This window comes from Otolemur garnettii, unplaced genomic scaffold, assembly GCF_000181295.1.
Source record: "Otolemur garnettii isolate 467f Iridium unplaced genomic scaffold, OtoGar3 scaffold00085, whole genome shotgun sequence".
NCBI classification, from domain to species: domain Eukaryota; kingdom Metazoa; phylum Chordata; class Mammalia; order Primates; family Galagidae; genus Otolemur; species Otolemur garnettii.
The window spans coordinates 6951358-6959273 of record NW_003852480.1 but is presented as its reverse complement, the minus strand read 5'-3'; positions in this window follow the sequence as shown (position 1 = coordinate 6959273).

Genomic DNA, 7916 nt, shown 5'->3' with positions numbered 1-7916 from the left:
TTTTTTTTTTTTTTAGAGCCAGAGTTTTACTTTGTTGCCCTCAGTAGAGTGCTGTAGTGTCACAACTCACAACAACCTCCAGCTCCTGGACTTAAGCAATTCTCTTGTCTCAGCCTCCCGAGTAGCTGGGACTACAGGCGCCTGGCACAATGCCCGACTATTTTTTGTTGCAGTTTCGCCAGGGCTGGGTTCGAACCTGCCACCCTAGGTATATAGGGCTGGCACCTTACTCACTGAGCCACAGATGCCGCCCAATTCTTAATATCAGTACTTTTCACTAAAAGGTGCTTCCCAGCCTTTCATTCCCTGACACTTAGAAAATAACGTTGTGTGGCAGCACGTTGGGGGAATCTGGGGTCTACTTAGTATGAGCCCATGGACTTGGTTGCCCTGAGACCTCACTACCTCCCCTTGGGCTGAGGAGACTTGTCAGAATTCTTAGTACACAGTCTGACAAGCTCTGCCTTCATATTCCTTGAATTTATCATGTATTTGGTTATTATTCTTTTTTGGAATGTTTTTGCAACTTCTATTCAGGAATTACCTTCCAGGCAGGGTGCTGTGGTTCACACCTGTAATCCCAGCAGTCTGGGAGGTGGAGAGATGGGTATCTTGAAGTCAGGAGTTCAAGACCAGCTGGAGCAAGAGCGAGACCCCCTATCTACTAAAAATAGAAAAAGTACCTGGGTTTCGTGGCAGGTGCCTGCAGTCCCAGCTACTCGGGAGGCAGAGGCAAGAGATGGCTCAAGCCTAGGAGTTTGAAGTTGCTGTGAGCTATGATACCACGACATTGTACCCAGGGTGACAAAGGGAGACTATCTCAAAAGAAAAAAAAAATAATTACCTTCTTTTTTCTAAGGTAAGAGATGAGATTATATCTAAAAGCCTTTTCTATAAGCGTGGGAATAATAAGATGCTATGCTTAGTCATCGAACTGTTACATAAGTCACCGTAGCACTTTTAAAAAACCTTTATGTTTCTGTACCTTAGATACAGGCTCCTTGGGCGATACAGCAGGTTTGGTTCTACCCCACCACAGTAAAGCAAATAGCACAATCAAGTGAGTCACATGAATTTTGTGGTTTCCCAGCATGTAAAAGCTGTTTCCACCATAGTCCACTAAGTGTGCAATATAAAACAGTGTGTTTAGAAAAATGTACAGACCTTAATTTAAAAATTCTTTATTGGTAAAAAGTGCTGATGATCATCTGAGCTTTCAGTGAGGTATAAGCTTTTCCTGGTGGAGGGTCTTGCTCAGTGTTGATGGTCCTGACTGATCTAGATAGTGGCTGCTGAAGGCTGGGGTAGCTGTGGCAATTCCTTAAAATATAACAATGAAGGCTCAGCGAATGTAGCTCAGTGGCTAGGGCACCAGCCACATACACCAGAGCTGGCGGGTTTAAACCCAGCCTGGGCCTGCCAAACAAGAATGACAACTACAACCAAAAAGAAAAAAATAGCTGGGCACTGTGGTGGGCGCCTGTAGTCCCAGCTACTTGGGAGGCTGAGGCAAGAGAATTGATTAAACCCAAGAGTTTGGAGGTTGCTGTGAGCTGTGACGCTACAGCAGTCTACTGAGAGTGACATAGTGAGACTCTATCTCAAAAAAAAAAATACAACGAAGTTTGCCACATCAATTAACTTTTCTTTTCAGAAGAGCTCTCTGCTGTATAGGTTTCTCTCAAGCATTTGATAGCATTGTACCCACAGTGGAACTTCTTTCAAAATTGGAATCAACCCTCTTAACCCTGCCACTACTTCATCAACTATTTTTTTTTAAAGACAGAGTCTCACTTTGTCACCCTCGATAGAATGCTGTAGCATCACAGCTGACAGCAACCTCCAGCTCTTGGGCTTAGGTGATTCTCTTGCCTCAGCCTCCTGAGAAGCTGGGACTACAGGTGCCCACCACAACGCCTGGCTATTTTTTTGTTGCAGTTTGGCCGGGGCCAGGTGTGAACCCACCACGCTCAGTATATGGGGCTGGCACCCTGCTCACTGAGCCACAGGTGCTGCCCTACTTCATCAACTATTAATAAGTTTATATAATATTCTAAATTCTTTTTGTTATTTCAGCGATGTTCACAGCATCTTCAGATTTCTCAAGAAAGCCCCTTTTTACTCCTCTATCTGTTCAAGTTTTATCATGAGATCGTCACAATTCAGTCACGTTTAGGCTCCACTTCTAATCCCAGTTCTCTTGTTTGTCTTCCACATCTGCAGTTACTTCCTCCACAGAAGTCTTGAACCCCTCAAAAATCATTCAGAAGGTTGGAGTCATCTTTTTCCAAACTCCTGTTAATGTCAATATTTTGATCTCCCATGAATCATGAATGTTCTTAATGGGGTTTAGTATGGCAAATCCTTTGCCCAGATCCATTAGAGGAATTTTGATCTATGGCAGCTATATCCTTGTGAAGTGTGTTTCTTAAATAATAAAAGTTGGAAGTCATAATAGCTCTTTTTTTTTTTTTTTTGAGACAGAGCCTCAAGCTGTCCCCCCTGGGTAGAGTGCTGTGGCATCACAGCTCATAGCAACCTCCAACTCCTGGGCTCAAGTGAGTCTCCTGCCTCAGTCTCTCAAGTAGTTGGGACCACAGGCGCCCGCCACAACACCCGGCTATTTTTTGGTTGCAGCCATCAGTGTTGTTTGGTGGGCCTGGGCTGAATTTGAACCTGCCACCTTAGGTGTATGTGGCTGGTGTCTCAGCCACTTGAGCCACAGGTGAAAATACATTAATTTTGTACACTCTTGGCACAGCTCTCAAGTGACCAGTTGTCAATGATCAGTAATATTTTGAAGGGAATCTTTTTTTTTTTTTTTCCTTAACAGTGGGCTTAAAATACTCACTAAACCATGCTGTAAACATGTGCTGTCATTCAGGTTTTTCCATTTGTAGAGCACAGGCAAAGTTGATTTAACATAATTTCAAAGGCCCTGGGATTTTTGGAATGGTAAGAGTATCAGCTTCAGCTTAAAGTCACCAGTTACACTACCACTAATAAGAGAATCAGTCTGTCTTTTGAAACTCTCATGCCAGGATTGACCTCTCTAGCTGTGAAAGTCTCAGCTGACATTTCCGTGGAAGGCTGTTGTATCTACCTGAAAATGTGTGTGTGTGTCCCCCTTCATCAATGATATTAGCGCCGTCTGGATAACGTCTTGCAGCTTCTACATCAGCACTTGCTGCTTCCCATTGCACTTCTATGTTATGGAGACGGCTTCTTTGCTTAAACTTTATAAACCAATCTCTGCTAGCGTCTAACTCTTCTTCTGCAACACCCTCACCTCTCTGCCTTCATGGAATTAAATACAGGTAGGGTCTTGCTCTGCACTAATCCAGTTGGCTTAAGGGAATTTTTTTTTTTTTTTTGAGACAGTCTCACTATGTCACCCTCAGTAGACTGTCGTGGCCTCACAGCTCACAGCAACCTCAAACTCTTGGGCTTAAGTGATTCTCTTGCCTCAGCCTCCCAAGGAATTGGGACTATAGGTGCTCGGCTATTTTTTTTTGTTGTTGCAGTTGTCATTGTTGTTTAGCTGGCCCAGGCTGGGTTCGAACCTGCCAACTCTGGTGCATGTGGCCGGCGCCGTAACCACTGTGCTATGGGCACCAAGAAGCTTAAGGGAATGTTGTGGCTGATTTGGTCTTTTGTCCAGACCGTTCAAGCTTTCTCCATGTCAGCAAGAAAGCTGTTTCACTTCTCCCCTGTGTGTTCACCGGAGTAGCGTTTGTAATTTCCTTCAAGCACTTTTCCTTTGCATCCACAACTCGTCTAACTTGGGCTCAATAGGCCTACCAAACAGCCCGCCTGAGCTTCCAACATGCCACCCTCACTAAGCTTAATCATTTCTAGCAGTTGATCTATAGTGAGAGATGTCCAAGTCTTTCAGTTGAACATTTAAAGGCCACCAGTGTTATTTACTGGCCTAGTTTCAATATTGTTGTTTTTCAGGAAATAGGAGGCTTGAGAAGAGCTAAGGAGATGGGAATGGCCATCTGTGGAGAAATCAGAGCACACACATTTATCAACTGAGTTCGTCATCTTCTGTGGGTGTGGTTGGTCATCCACGGTAACAGTTGCAAGAGAAACAGCAAAGATCACTGATCACAAAAATAGATATAACAATAATAAAGAAGTTTGAAATACCATATGAATTAGCAGAGTGTGACACATATAGGAAGTGAGCACATGGTGTTGGAAAAATGGCACAGATAGACTTGCTAGATGCAGAGTTGCTCAGACTTTCCATTTATAAAAAGGGCATTGTCAGCAACGCACAATGCCGTAAAGCAAAGCACAATAAAACAGTGTGTGCCTGCAGTGCTATTTAACAGGGAATGTTTACTCACTCTGTCACCCTGGGTAGAGTGCTGTGGCCTCGGCCTAGCTCACAGCAACCTCATATTCTTGGAATCAAGCAATTCTTTTGCCCCAAGTCTCCTGAGCAGCTGACACTACCGGTCCCTACTACGGTGCCTGGCTAATTCTTCTATTTTTAGTAGAGATTGGGGTTGGGAGGTCGTGCTCTTGCTCAGGCTGTTCTTGAACTCCTGAGCTGAAGCAATCCACCTGTCTCAGCCTCCCAGAGTGCTGGGATTACAGGCCTGAGCCATTGCGCCCGGCCAACAGTGAATATTTGATATGTAAAGGAGCATACAGCTCAATTATCCTATTTGTTCCTGTTTTATATGAAGTTGATACATTAACCTCTTCCACCCCTTTTGCCCTCTTTCCTATGGGATTGGCCCCCTGAAAATGGGTGTTTGTGTCTGTACTGAACACGTATCCTTTTTTTCTTTTCATTATTCTCTAAATAACAACTATATAACATTTACATTGTAGAAGGTATTATAAATAATCTAGAGATAAATCTATAAAGCATACAAGAGGATGGACACCAGTTACATGCAAATTCTACACCATGGTCTTGATCATCCCAGGATTTTGGTACCTGTGGAAGTCTTGGAACCATTCTCCACAGCCATTAAGAGATGTCTATACTCAATTCAATTTGTTGAGATATCAAGCTGCCCGGAAATCACTTGGACAGTTTGTTTAAAGTGAACATTATTAGACTTCATCTCCAGATTTGAATTCTGACCGATCTAGAAAACTATTTTTAACAGGTACTTGAGGCGGTTAATTGATGGAACTTGGTCTGCAAATATTTCAGGGCAAATTTACAGCTCAAATTTCTTGGCTGTTCACTCTGGAGCTTTAGGGAGTTCTGTTTTCGGCAACAGTTATATTGTTGGTCTTGGTGGCAAGGAGAAGAGAAATGAAGATGTACCTTCTCTTTTTTTTTTTTTTTTTTTTGAGACAGAGCCTCAAGCTGTCCCCCTGGGTAGAGTCCTGTGGCATCACAGCTCACAGCAACCTCCAACTCCTGGGTTCAAGTGAGTCTCCTGCCTCAGCCTCCCGAGTAGCTGGGACTACAGGTGCCCACCACAATGCCTGGCTATTTTTTGGTTGCAGCTGTCATTGTTTGGTGGGCCCAGGCTGGATTCAAACCTGCCACCTTAGGTGTATGTGGCTGGCGCCACTTGAGCCACAGGTGCTAAGCCAAGATGTATCTTCTTAAATCATATCCTCAGCATCTCACTTAGTGCTCAGAGCTGTATTCTGTCAACTACATCCATCTCTGGAGTTTAAGAGAAGGAACCCAACTGCCATGGTTTGAATGTGTTTCTCCCAAAAGGTGTGGTTAGGCTCGGTGCCCAAAGCTCAGTAGTTACGGCCACATACACCAGGGCTGGAAGGTTCAGACCTGACCCAGGCCTGCCAGATAACAACTACAACAAAAAAAATAGCCAGGCATTGTGGCAGGCACCTGTAGTAACAGCTACTTGGGAGGCTGAGGCAAGAGAATTGCTCAAGTCCAAGAGTTAGAGGTTGCTGTAAGGCCATGGCACTCTACTGGGGGCGACATAGTGAGACTCTGTCTCAAAAATAAGACAAAACAAACAAAAAAGGTGTGGTTAAAATTTTACTCCCTTTATGATAGTATTAAAAGGTAAGGCCTTTGGGGAAATGATTAAGTCATGAGGGTTCTGTGGTCATGAACGGATTAGTGTCTTATGAAAGGGCTAAAGCAGCATTTTCGGCATTTTTTATCTCAGAACACTTGAACCTATATTTAGTGTCCATAGCACACTTAAATTACATAGATTTAAAAAAAGAGTCAAGAAAAAAGAATATACTTACTGTGCTTTGAACTTCTTTTGAAAGTAATTTAATTAATGATCTTTAAAAATTTTCAAGGCATACCTAAGCTCCTCTCACAGTACACCAGTATGATGCAGTACATGGTTTGAAAATCACTGGACTAAAAAAAAAGGAGAGAAAACCACTGGGCCAGAGGGAACTGGCTTAGGTTTCTTGCTTTTCAATCCCTTTACTGTGTGAGGACCCGGTGTTCCTCCCCCAGAAGGGTGCAGCAGTGAGGCACCTTCCTGGAAGAAGAGATTGACCAGACACCAAACCTGACATCTTGATCTTGGACTTTCCAGCCCCCAGAACTGTAAGGTGTAAATTTATGTTGTTTAAAAATTACCCAGTCTGTTGTATTTTGTTATAGCAGCACCAACTGTCTATTTGGAACAGAGAAATAGTGTAACAATCATCATCCCCACCTTAATCTTACAGTGCTGCTTTTAAATTCATGTGGCCCTAAATCTTTACATTCCTGGCATTACATTAAGACAAACACTTAAAAATATTCCACTCACATATTTTCTTACTTCAAATAGCAAATTCTTTATATTAGCCTTTACCTCCGACAAACTAAGGTAAGTTGACATTCACATGATTGCATATGGGTAATGCCTTTGCATATCTACAGAGGTAAATGTGATAGAATGAACTTGAATCACTGGCCAAGATATTTGTTTTATTAAAATGAATAACTGTTTCCCTTCTTCTTTTTTTTTTTTTTAGAAAAGATAGTGAGGTCCATGGCAATTGGATGATTTTTTTACCTATTAGGAATAGATACAGAACAACTGGGTTAAGACTGGAATAGAATACAGTTTCAGAACTTCCCAAAGGGTATGTCTTAGTGTATTTTCTGCAGCTATCATGGAAGCGTACAGACTGGGTAGTGAGCAGAAATTTACTGGCTCCCATTTCTGCAGGTTGGGAAGTCCAAAGACAAGGGATGGCATCTTTTGAGGGCCTTCTGGCTGCATCATCACATGGTGAAGGTGAGAAGGTGAGAGAGAATCATAGGGAGCAACTCCTCTTTATAATGGCACTGATCCCACCCACGAGAGAGGAGCCCTCAGGCTCTAATCACCTCTTAAAGTTCCTGCCTCTTAATACAATGGCAATTTAATTACAACAGAAGTTTTGGAAGGGACAGACATTCACACTACAGCAGGATGTTTCTTAAATTTATGTAGTTAAGTCATATAGTTAAATATCAAAATGTATCCATTTCTTCTATGTAGCTAAATGATGAAAAAATATCAAATATTTTCTGTACATTCAATTAAAATTATACACTTATGCTGTTATATATATTTATATACACAAACATATATATTTGAAGGCTTGTGCAAAAAACCTAACTTGTATGCATATTTTAGTTGTTCAGTAACTTTCATTGCTACTGTCATAGAGTTGATGAAACAGGAACGCATGTTACATTAAATTATATTTAGTCCCATTCCTCCATCCCCCAAACAGAACAAGTTGACTTTGTTTATAATGGCAAAAACAGTTTATTTATGTTGAGGATAGATGAACAAAATATTGTCTCTAATAAGAGATATGACCTGAATAACAAAATAGAACAGATACAGAAGGATACAGTCTATTGGCCTAGCATCCCTTAACATGTGAGAAATAGGCTTGGCGCCTGCCACATACACTGAGGCTGGCAGGTTCGAATCCAACCTGAGCCTTCCAAA